Genomic DNA, 12,603 nt, shown 5'->3' with positions numbered 1-12,603 from the left:
ATCACTAAGGACTAAACATTAAGACCTGTAAATTACAAATTAGCCGCTTGGCAAGGCTTGTTATTGGCAGGCATTAACTGTAAAATCTGAAAGATCTGGACATTTTCTCGTTTTTCACAAGGCTCTTTTTCTCACTATAATCAATAAAATACAGAAATATAATGTTACTAACTCTAATATGACAAAAATCTAGGGCTGATTTTTGCTCCCCACAAACATTAAAAGAAAGTTGGAAAACAACTTAAGTACAAGATAAAAGGGAGAGGAGCCCATGGGGTTAACTAGAAGAGAGATCAAAACAAGGAAAAGCCCTTTCCAATGATCATTACCGGTCAATAAACTCTGACATTTAAACCTTTACCTGAAAGGAGAGAATTCATAGAGTTGGTGATTTTGGGGAGATTGTTTGGGTTTTTTTTACACTGTGTGCTTCCCCACAAGTTGTCAACTATTTTATGTTCCCTTTCTCTTTTCCGTTAATTGTACCTTCAGGGTAGTTTGTTAATTCAGATAATTGAGCTCTAAAACCAAACTAATTCACTTACAACGTAAGATTGTTCAGAACTGATGAAAGACAACTTTAAAAACAGATCGTTATAAAGAGATCAGTCTGATGTTTGCTGTGACTCTGCTTTTTGACCCATTTACCATGTAAGTTATCACTTGGCTGCCAAAAGGCAAATTTACTATTTTTATAAATCTGGTTAATCTGGTTAACGTGGTATGTAACATATACTATGCTTTCCTGATATTACCTTAATTCCTTTAGCTCTTATGAATGCAAGATATCAGACCAAGGAGATACTCAGCAGTAACTGAAACCAAATTATAGATAACAAAATATTTGTAAGTCAGGTCACATTACTGATATACAGTGGAGTTGCATCTTACGTGGGGGTTAGGTTCTAAAGTCAGCGCGCAAGGCGAAAATCGCGTATAGTCAAAATTACCCTTGAAAATCCCTTAAATCGCCCATAAAGTACAGTATACATGGTTTTGTGTACAGTATGCAACCCTGTACAGTAATATGTATAAATGTATAATGTGTACAGTAATGTACAGTATACAATAAAGAGTACATATGCAAAATATAATTTTACAGTACTGTATTTCTAATTACATAAAAGAGAGAGAAAGAGAGAGTCAGAAGAATGAACGAATAAAAAAGGAAAACAGTAAACCTAACCACTCACCATTCATCCTGGATATTCTTGCTAGTCTACGATGACAATGACACTATTGGGGGGTCATCAGGGCTTGATGTCGATCCAGGAGACGATGGGTCAGGCTCATCTGCTGCTGGTTGTTTTTTCTTGAAAAACATGGTGATAGGCAACTGTTGCTGCTGTCTCTTGAGCTGCTCAAACATTTCTTGATACGGTCTCAAATCATCTGTAATACAACGTGTGATTTTGAGGCTTCGTTCCATAGAGGGATCGTATTCAGAAATTAAATCATTCAAGTGTTTCGCTGCTTGGAACACTTCAGCAAATTTATGAAGATTCCAACTTACTGGCTCTTCCTGTTCGTCGTCATCATCTTCGTCTTCTGCAGATGATTTTATCAGTTCCTCTAAGTCTTCGTTAGTCAATGTTTCTCTAAAGCTCTCAATTAATTCTTCAATTTCTTCCTCAAGGATGTCGACGAAGCCAGCACCACCCACTTGCCTGGCCTCCTGAACAATGCATTTCACTTCTTTGTCAATGTCGGGAAACCCTTAGAATCATTCACACATTCTTTCCATAGGTTTCGCCAACATGCATTGACTGTTTCAGGCTTGACTGTATCCATTGCCTGTTTAATATAAGTGATGCAATCGGCGATGTTGAAGGACTTGCAACACTCCATCACATTAAGATTGGGATCAGCATCCTCAGTGCTACGTATCCGTGAGAACGTAAGCCTCATGTACATGGCCTTGAAACAGCGAATCACGCCTTGGTCGAGAGGTTGGAGGATGGAGGTGGTATTGGGGGGGAGAAAGACGACTTCAACGTTGTTATGCACAAACCGGAGTGCCTCGGTGGCCAGGAGCATGGTCTACGATCAGCAACACTTTAAGGTCAAGTCCTTTCTCTTCGAGGTACCGCTTGACCTCCGGAATGAAACATTTGTGGAACCAATCCAGAAATAATACTGCCGTCACCCAAGCCCTTTTATTTGATTGCCAGAACACAGGCAGGAGATTTTTGTTCTTGCCTTTTAGGGCACGGGGATTTGCAGCCCTGTAGCGCAAGCCCGGTTTTATTAAATTCCCAGCCGCATTGCCACAAAACAACACAGTCACACGGTCTTTAGCTGCTTTGAAGCCAGGGGCTTGTCTTTCTTATTTCGAAATGTAAGTGCGGTTGGGCATTTTTTTCCAGAAGAGCCCAGTCTCATCAGCATTACTTGTTTCAGAAGATAGCCCTTTTCTTCTATGATTTTCTTTAATTGTTTGGGGTAGGCTTTTGCTGCCTCTTCATCAGCAGATGCAGCTTCACAAGTAGTCTGCACATTTTTGAGGTTGAAGCGGTTCCTAAAACTGTTAAGCCAACCTTGGCTGGCTTTGAATTCCTTCTCATCAGAAGGCTGTCAGCGGGAGGTTTGAACAGCACGTAGAGGCTAAGAGCCTTTTCTCGCAACGTGTTGCCATCGATAGGCACACATTTACGCTTCATGTCTTCCAGCCATAAGTTTAATGCCTTTTCAGTCTTCACTAAAGTCTTATCACGCACCTGGCTCGTCACCTTAGCAGTTATTGGAGCACTTGATACCACGGCTTGACGAATTTCTCTCTCTCGAATCTTGAGGGCACGGATCCTAGATTTATTGCGGCCATATTTACGCGCCATGCTGGAGACCGACATACCGTCTCTCAATAAGTCCAACACAGCCAGTTTTTCCTCCAGCATTGGAACAGATCGCTGTTTCTTTGGTTGAGCACCAGATGAAGTAGTTGGCTTGCATTTAGGGGCCATGTTGTATGAAAAATACGTATCTTTAAACACTAGAATCACACTCAGCACGGCGAGATGCTCACACTATGAGAGGCACGCAGGAACTGAGACCGACTGAGCGAACAGCAGATTCACGTCTCCCATCTCACGCTCACTCCGGGGCATACGCTCATTGCACGCGTATAGTTGAATTTGCGTAAGTTAAATGCACGTATGATGTGACTCCACTGTACTTCAAAACATTTATACAACCCATTACCAACTAACAGCACATCATACAGTAAGCAACTGAATAACAAGCCTGAATATATTTTCTGATCCCTTCACTTAGCTAGATAAAGTCACAATATGCATGTTTACTGGAAACTCCTGATCCTGCCTGAAAAATACACAGTACTTTTTTTTTTTTTTTTAATTAACTGTCAGGATTTTCTCTAACATGCCACGTCCACTAATCTAGACACTGACAAGTTGGGTGCTTTACTTCAATGCACAGAGGCAGATAATGAGATTTCAGTCATATTCTTGAACACGGTCTACTCAAGACAGGTGCTCAGATCCAGCAGTGATGGATGCAGTACAAATGCCTAAACAGTTATGGAACGTTCTGTCTCTGTGAGGTGGTAATTTGGCAGAACTGTGATTTCCTGTTTCTTTTTAAACCTTATGTTACTCTTGAATTGTAGGTTTCTAGCTAAACAGGACAAGTGAGAGTTTTACCACATTTTCCTTCACTTGGGGTGGGGGTCGATATGTTTTTTAGGGTATATTTAAAAGCAATCTCTCTAAAACGGCTGATTCTCTTCAGCATGGGAGCACTCTCCCCAGGCTACCCAAACCAGAAATGGTAAAAAACAGAAAAAAGGAGAAACATCTTGAAGTGCTCCCTGAGCAGTTCTCGCTCTCTTGCTTCATCAAGAGCCAGAAGCTTCCTCTACACTGAGGCTCAGAATGCCAGGAAGTAATTCCCTGAATCTGAGGGAGAGCCTTTGACAGTTACTAGCTCTCCCTGAAAAGTCAAAGATTCATGCACAGTTATATCGAGGCACCTTGGTATTTTCCCTTCCACTGTGGAAAAGTGGGAAATCCTTTTTACTCCTGGTGAAGCAAAAAGCCTGACTTCAGAGCCCACAAGAAAGCTGGAGGAAGGGCCAAGTTATTTTAGTAACTTCTATATAGCTAGTTTCCCTGGGATACAAAATTTCTCCAGTTACTTGGCTAGCTTCTACTTTCTCCATAGTGGGAAACAGGCTTCCTTCACAATTAATATATTCATCCCTAATTCTACCTGGTTTATCCCTACAGCCCCACAGATAGTGGTCACCATAGAGGGCAAAGAAATACACATTTGTCAGTGTCCACATTTAGAAACAAACTTAATTTAGCACAACTTCAAAAAAATGAGTCAGAGTCCCCACCCGCACCCCTCCAAAAAAACCAGCCCAGACTGGTAAGTAACTTTTGCTAGCAAAACAGGGCAAGCAACAATTATGTCAACATTCAGCCTTTCTCCCAGGCATGACCTACCGATATTACCTAGGAGAACTCAGTGAGACTATTCACGTGCATAAGTCTTTGCAGGATCAGCCCCTTAGGGAGTACGTCTACTATTATTAGCACTGGCTGAGATATACTGTCATCATTTACTTAACATTATGGTATTTTTCTGCACTAAAACTTAGTCATAATATTATATTTTATAAGATACACATTAAACAACTTCTTACTTGTCTGAGGTGAAGCATGTTCTAGCATTCACTGTTTTATCACCTCTATGTTGCCAAAATTCTTGAGGTTCTCCTAATTATTCTATCTTCTTATAAGGACACTGATAATACACATTTCAGACTTCTGCCTCCAATGTCTGTTAAATATACACGTATATTCATTCTATCATCTTTGCCATTTAAGTTATGGATACAAAAACATTCAACTGACATAATTTTTTTTAAAGCTGAAGACAATATTTTTTAAATGAATTTTCTTAAAAGTATATTAAGCAAACTATCCTGTTACTGCCTGGTAGGAGACCTACGCTTTTGAAGTGGGATCAAGTTTCCAGGGAAAAGACTCGATGAAAGCTGAGAAAAACAACTTGATTGTGGACAGATGAACTGGGCGTAAGAAGAGTTTGCTCTGCATGTGAGTCTGGAGCTCCTCCTGATGTTCAGTCTACAATATAGCACCTATGTTCACTTTATTGACCATTAACAATAGCAAAAACAATGACTGAAAACAGGGACAAACTGATACAATATGTATTCCATTTTATTATTAATGTACTGGCTCAAACTGATCAGGATGTATGATATTCTGTAGAGGAGAGGGATGAAGGCACCCAATTTTAATTATCAAGCATTTTAAAATTAAGGATGGGATTCCATTTGAATTTACCTAGACAAATGTCCCTAATACTATATGAAGTTAAAACAAAACATATATATTAAAAGGAATTTAAGGAGGTGTCATTTTACAGATAGCATGGTGACTAAAGGGAATGCAATTCTAGTTGAAGTGATGGATTCAAGTAGTAGTAGTATATTTAAGTAAAACTCAAGATGATTGAGGAATAAGTTAATTAAGGATCAGATTGTGTCACCCTCAAGAAGAACATTGCTGCACTCCATCATTAGTTCCAACAGTTCCTAAAGGACTAGTTTAAGAGCAAGGTACTAATCAACATTAGTAAAGATAGCACAATAGGTTCTAAAAAATTAATCAATTTTGTGCTTGGGACCCCATCGCTTTTTGGGATCTCAGGATAGAATTTTTTCTACTGACAGTGCTTTCTCCTCCCCTCACAACTGTATATGACTTGTATGTTTTGGTTTCCCTTCTTGCCACACAAAAATTGTTTGTCAAAGCCTAAGAAAATATAGAATAGAATCAGCACAGTTGACTTCTAACCATTCCAGACATGTTAGGGCCATGGCTGGCTTCTCTTTCTAAACAACTATGTTAACTATACAAAATATCATTCAAGACTACAAATCTCAATCACATGAACAACAGTGAAAGAAAATATATTGCACACTGAAACAAAAGTTAAAACAACGTAATAGGAAACAGTTTTTTCATTTATTTATTTCAAAAGGGATTTTTGTACGTTTTCTTCCCTTTCCTGGCTGTTAAGCAATGCATGCCTACTCCAACAAATGGGAAAATTGCTTACTAAACAATTAAAAACCTGTGTTGTCATCTTTTATTTAGCTTGTAAGCACTCTGGGGCATGGACCGTCTGTCTGTTATGTCTGCATAGCTGCACAGCAAAATGGAGACATGAACACTGACTGGGGCTCCCAGGGGCTATCACAATATAAAACGATATAAGCTATATATATATATACACACACACACACACTATATATATATATATCACTATATATATATATATCACAATATATATATATAGTGTGTGTGTGTGTGTGTGTGTGTGTGTGTGTGTGTGTGTGTATATATATAAACTTATATAGTTTTATATTGTGATAGCCCCTGGGAGCCCCAGTCAGTGTTCAGGTCTCCATTTTGCTGTGCAGCTATGCAGACATAACAGACAGACGGTCCATGCCCCAGAGTGCTTACAAGCTAAATATAAGATGACAACACAGGTTTTTAATTGTTTAGTAAGCAATTTTCCCATTTGTTGGAGTTTATATAACATATATTATATATAGAGTTTATAGTGTGTGTGTGTGTATACACACACACACACACACACACACACACTATATAAACTCTATATATAATATATGTTTTTGTTAAAGATGATTACATGTAATCATCTTTAACAAAAACATATTTTATTCAGAAAAGCAAAAATAGTCATTTGGGATGAAATTCATCCAAGTGTGGACCTTCCAATGAACACTCAAGACTAGACAAACACCTAAAATATTAATGAGTCACTGGAAAGAACAAAAAATGAAACAAACAACAAGCCAGAGTACTATCAGACTAGAATGACTACCTCACTACAGCAAGATCTGCAAAGCTAATGCAGTCTCTTATTAAATAAAGAATCTGGAAGAATAAACTGGGGGTGTAACCTGGAAGACAAGGCACAGTAAGAACTGAAAGAGGAACAACTATGCAACCAATGTGGAACACAGACTGAAATGGAAATATTTTCTATTGCAACATCCAAAATATTACAGGGTGCACAAATTATAGAATGCTTCAAATCATCAGAAAGGACAAAATATTTTTATCAAAAAGTACTGAGGAACTTGTACAGAACCCTGGGTGAAAGGAGAGATGATGGCAAAGATAGTTTCATGGTAGGTAATAATTGATGACTGAATCAGAAATGAACAATCATAACAAATGGCCACAAAATGATTAAAGCTCAGACACACTGTGAAACTCTGATGGGCTGGCTACCTCTACATAACTGATGTCTGAGGGTTCTGTGCAGCCAGGCCTGAAAAGAAAATTACTGAAGTGAACTGGAGACAACATAGTCTTGCAGAGGGCCTCCAATAAGGTAGGGGCAGAGGTAAGGCACACATTGGAGCAGAGAGAAGACATTCAGAAGGGTCATGTAAGAGGGCAGTGCTCGTTCTTATAGCCTGTAAGGTTTTGGTGCAAATACTTTAGTGTGACGGGTTGGGTCACAGAAACCCCCTTGGGACTGTCACCTGATGTGCTGGGACTACCTCTGAGCCGGTTTTCCCTGTCAGCCTGGGACTTCAGAACCCTGCCTTGTTTGAGCCAGACACACTTGCCTGCTGCAAACACAGATTCAGGTCTTAACCACGTCCCCCACAAGCTGCAGGCTTAACTGAAAACAGCTTAAGAAGTGCTCCTGTCTCCAACACTCAGATACCCAGCTCCCAATGGGGTCCAAATCCCCAATAAATCCATTTTACCCTGTATAAAGTTTATACAGGGTAAACTCATAAATTGTTCGCCCTCTATAACACTGATAGAGAGATATGCACCGCTGTTTGCCCCCCCCCCCCCCCCCCAGGTATTAATGCATACTCTGGGTTAATTAATAAGTAAAAAGTGATTTTATTGAATACAAAAAGTAGGATTTAAGTGGTTCCAAGTAACAGACAGAACAAAGTGAATTACCAAGCAAAATAAAATAAAACATGCAAGTCTAAGCCTAATACAGTAGGAAACAATGCAGGTAAATCTCACCCTCAGAGATGTTCCAATAAGTTTCTTTGACAGACTAGCCTCCTCCTAGTCTGGGCCCAGTCCTTTCCCCTGGTACAGTCCTTGTTCCAGCTCAGGTGTTAGCTAGGGGATGTCTCATGACTGCAGCCCCTTTGTTCTGTTCCACCCCCTTATAGCGCTTTGGCACAAAGCGGGAATCCTTTGTCTCTCTCTGGGTCCCCACCCCTCCTTCTAAATGGAAAAGCACCAGGTTAAAGATGGATTCCAGTTCAGGTGACATGATCACATGTCACTGTAAGACTTCATTACCCACTTGCCAGCATACAGGTATACAGAAAGACTTACAAGTAAACAGAGCCATCTACAGTCAGTTATCCTGGTTAATGGGAGCCATCAAGATTCCAAACCACCATAAATGGCCCACACTTTGCATAATTACAATAGGACCTTAGAGTTATATTTCATATTTCTAGTTTCAGATACAAGAATGATACATGCAGAAGAACATAATCTTTGCACAAAGATGTTACATGGCATATCTAGCATAAAACATATTCCAGTTATGTCATATTTACACTCATAAGCATATTTCTATAAGGCATTTTGGAGTGCAACGTCACACTTAGTTCCATGCAAAAATCTAATCACTAATATTCTGCGATGAGGGAGTGAATTTCACTCTTTGGGCCTGATTCCCCATTGCCAGGTACTTTGTCTAGTCATTACCCTTTATACAGTGATCTGACAGTATTTTAAACCAACCTTGCGTAAGTGAAAGTTACTACAGAAGGAGCAGGGCAGTGGAGGATTCATAGATTCACAGGTAAGACCAGAAGGATTGTGATCTAATCTGATGACCTTCTGTATAACACATGTCTTAGGACTTCCCTGAATTAATACCTATTTGAACTACAGCATATATTTGAGTAACACATCCAATCTTCATTTAAAAATTGTCAGTGATGGAGAATCCATCACAATCCTTGGTAAATTGTTCCAGTGGTTAATTACATTCACTGTAAACAACTGAGCCTTATTTCCAGTCTGAATTTGTCTACCTTCAGCTTCCCACCACTGGATCCTGTTATACCATATGCTAGATTGAAGAAACCATTTTTGTTCCCCGTGTAGGTACTTATAAACTGATCAGGCCCTTAGTGCAGTATTTTTACTAGAAAACTGTATGAGGTGGAAAAATGCCACCTACTTTTGTGTAAAATTCAACCAATTGAGCTAAACAGCGATAGTGCTCTAATCCAGAAATACCTCTCCTTCACTCTCCTGCATGTACTTTAGAAACATTTTGGTGAAAATATTCCTGGTCCCACATGGTGGGGGTAAAGCATGCATAGGCCTCAATCCTGCACTGAAATCAATGGGGTTCCAGAGGGGTGCAGGGGTTCACTCTCACAGGCCAGATGCAAGATAAGGGACTTAGTAAACTAAAAACAAAACAAAAAAACCCAGATGTACACCCCCAATGTCATGATCTGTTCAATTTTCAGAACTCCTTTCACCATGACAACCAGGCTGTCTTCTAAATGCAATAACCTCACCAGTTATTTTACAATGCTTCACCAGGAACAATGTTTTTCCTCACAGTACAAAAATGGGCAGGATAATCTATTTGTAACCAACATCACCACATTTTTTATCTGTTCAGTCTCATTGGAAAATCTCAGATTGGTAAACATGATTTTCAAAAAATACTTGACTCAGAAGAACATTTAACCTATCATTTAAATCAGATTCTGTACCAGATGACTGGAGGATAGCTAATGTGACACCAATTTTTTAAAAGGGTTCCAGAGGTGATCCTGGCAGTTACAAGCAAGTAAGCCTAACTTTAGTACCAGGCAAATTCATTGGAACTATAGTGAAGAACAGAATTGTCAGACACATAGATGAACACGATTTGCTGGGGAAGAGTCAACATGGCTTTTGTAAAGGGAAAGCATGCTTCACAAATCTATTAGAATTCTTGGAGGGGGTCAACAAACGTGGACAAGGGTGAGCTAGTGGATACAGTGTACCTGGACTTTCAGAAAGTATTTGACAAGATCCCTCAGCAAAGGCTCATAAGCAAAGTAAGCAGTCATGAGATAAGATCCTCTCATGGATAACAGATAGGAAACAGAGTAGGAATAAATGGCCAATTTTCAAAAATGGACAGAGGGGTAAATAGTGGTGTCCCCCAGGGATCTGTACTAGGACCAGTGTTGCTCAACATAAGAATGGCCATACTGGGTCAGACCAAAGGTCCATGTAGCCCCGTATCCTGTCTTCCGACAGTGGCCAATGCCAGATGCTTCAGAGGGAATGAAAAGAACAGATAATCATCAAATTATCCATCCTCTGTCACCTGTGACACTGCATTCCATATTCTTCATAGTTGTATGATAACATGATGATGACATAATTATGATGCATTTTGTACAAGATACGTCTTGTGAGATGTCTATGGAAAAGTTATGATGTGCTGAATATAATTATCCTATTCGTATGCATGTATCATTTTTGTATTTGAAGTTATGAATATTGATTATGTATCTGTATTTCAGATGTAGTTACACCTGGGTGACACCAACTAGGCAAGATGCTTCCAGTCTAGACAGCTGGTTGTGAAGGGCCTATTCAAGGTAATGGGCCATTAGGGGAAACAACAGGCCTTAGGAGAAGCTTATCCCCCACCTGGTGAGCCTTCTCGGAAATGCTCCAGACAGCCTATGGATAATGGCTGCTATGACTCAGCAAGACATGCAAGGGCATGTGACCAGACCAAATGACACTGAACTCCATTTTGGTACCTGTATTTTTCCACAAGTTGGACTGGAAACTGAGCTTCAAACAAAGGATACCCGCCACATGGAAAAGCTATATCTGGTGGGGAGTGACATCATCTCTGGGCCTCGCTTCCCATTCAAGAAATCTCCTGGAAACACCTGAGGAACAAAGACTGAACTGGGGGAAATCCTGGGCCCAGGCTAAAGGGATTTCTAGCCTGTGTATGGAAACTTGGTGGACTGCTTGTATCATCAAGTCAGGGTGAGAAACTGCTAATTCAAATCCTATCCCTCTAGTATGTTAGACTTAGTTTGTATTTTTGTTCATTTGCTAGGTAATCTGCTTTGATCTGATTGCTATCACTTGTAATCACTTAAAATCTATCTTTTTATAGTTAATAAATTTGTTTTATATTTTATCTAAACTAGTGTGCCTTTAAATGAAGTGTCTGGGGAAAATCTCAGCTTGGTTAACACAAGCTTCTGCGTATCTTTCCCACATCGAGGGAGAGCAAACTATATTAATGAGCTTACTTTGCACAGGTCCCTGTCCAGTGTCAGACGTTATAATTCTGGATTTATACTCCAGCAGGGGTGCAAGGCGAGGGGAGCTGGGAAATTGGCTGTCTGCCCTTGAGTGGCTTAGGTAAAGCATACAGGTAACTCAGTTGGGTGTGTGGTGCCACCTGCTGTTGTATTGGGTGATAACAGGGCCTGGTGAGGCTGGCTGTAAATCTCCAACAAAGCAGCATGAGAGAAGCCTGCCCAGGTCGGGGTTCAGAGCCCATAGCTCCCAGACTGCATCCCGGGAGGGGACAACCCGTCACATCACCCATTCCCAGCTCTTGGCAAACAGGCTAGGGAAACCATCCCTCACATTCATAAACGAGCTAGAAAAAGGGATAAACAGTGAGGTGACAAAACTGGCAGAAGATACAAAACTAATCAAGGTAGTTAAGTTCAAAGCAGACTGCGAAGAGTTACAAAAAGCTCTCTCAAAAGAGAGTGACTTGGCAACAAAATGGCAGATGAAATTCACGGTTGATAAATGCAAAGTAATGCACATTGGAAAACATAATCCCAACTATACATACAAAATAATGGCGTCTAAATTAGCTGTTACCACTCATGAAATATCTTGGAGTCATTGTGGGTAGTTCTCTGAAAACATCCACTCAATGTGCAGCAGCAGTCCAAAAAACTAAGAGAATGTTAGGAACCATTAGGAAATGGATAGGTAAGACAGAAAATATCTTAATAACGCTATATAAAGCCATGGTACACCCATATCTTGAATACTGTGTAGAGTTCTGATCACCCTACCTCAAAAAAGATATATTAGAATTGTAAAAGGCATAGAGAAGGGCAACAAAAACGATTAAGGGTATGGAACAGCTTCCATATGAGGAGAGATTAAAAAGACTGGGACTTTTCATCTTGGAAAAAAGAGACAACTTGGGGGGTGGGGGAGGGTACGATAGAGGTTTATAAAATCATGAATGGTGTGGAGAAAGTGAATAAACAAGTGTTATTTACTTCTTCACATAACACAAGAATAAGGGGTCATCCAATGAAATTAGTAGGCAGCGGGTTTAAAACTAACATAAGGAAGTACTTTTTCACACAATGCACTCTCAACCTGTGGAACTCGTTGCCAGGGGATGTTGTAAAGGCCAAAACTATAACAGGGGTTTAAAAAAGAATTAGCTAAGTTCGTGGAGGATAAGTCCATCGATGCAACCCCATACTCTGGATGT

At 40.0% G+C, this 12,603-nt stretch overlaps 1 protein-coding gene across 1 annotated transcript in view; it reads right to left on the bottom strand.

The window, feature by feature from the left end:
• Positions 1–12,603, bottom strand: part of MIPEP (mitochondrial intermediate peptidase) — a 144,126-nt gene that overhangs the window by 101,818 nt on the left and 29,705 nt on the right. The window lies entirely within an intron of this gene.

The sequence above is a fragment of the Emys orbicularis genome, chromosome 1, assembly GCF_028017835.1.
Source record: "Emys orbicularis isolate rEmyOrb1 chromosome 1, rEmyOrb1.hap1, whole genome shotgun sequence".
Taxonomy (NCBI): domain Eukaryota; kingdom Metazoa; phylum Chordata; order Testudines; family Emydidae; genus Emys; species Emys orbicularis.
Note: the sequence above shows the minus strand (reverse complement) of the source record. Positions and strands in the feature narration are given on the sequence as shown.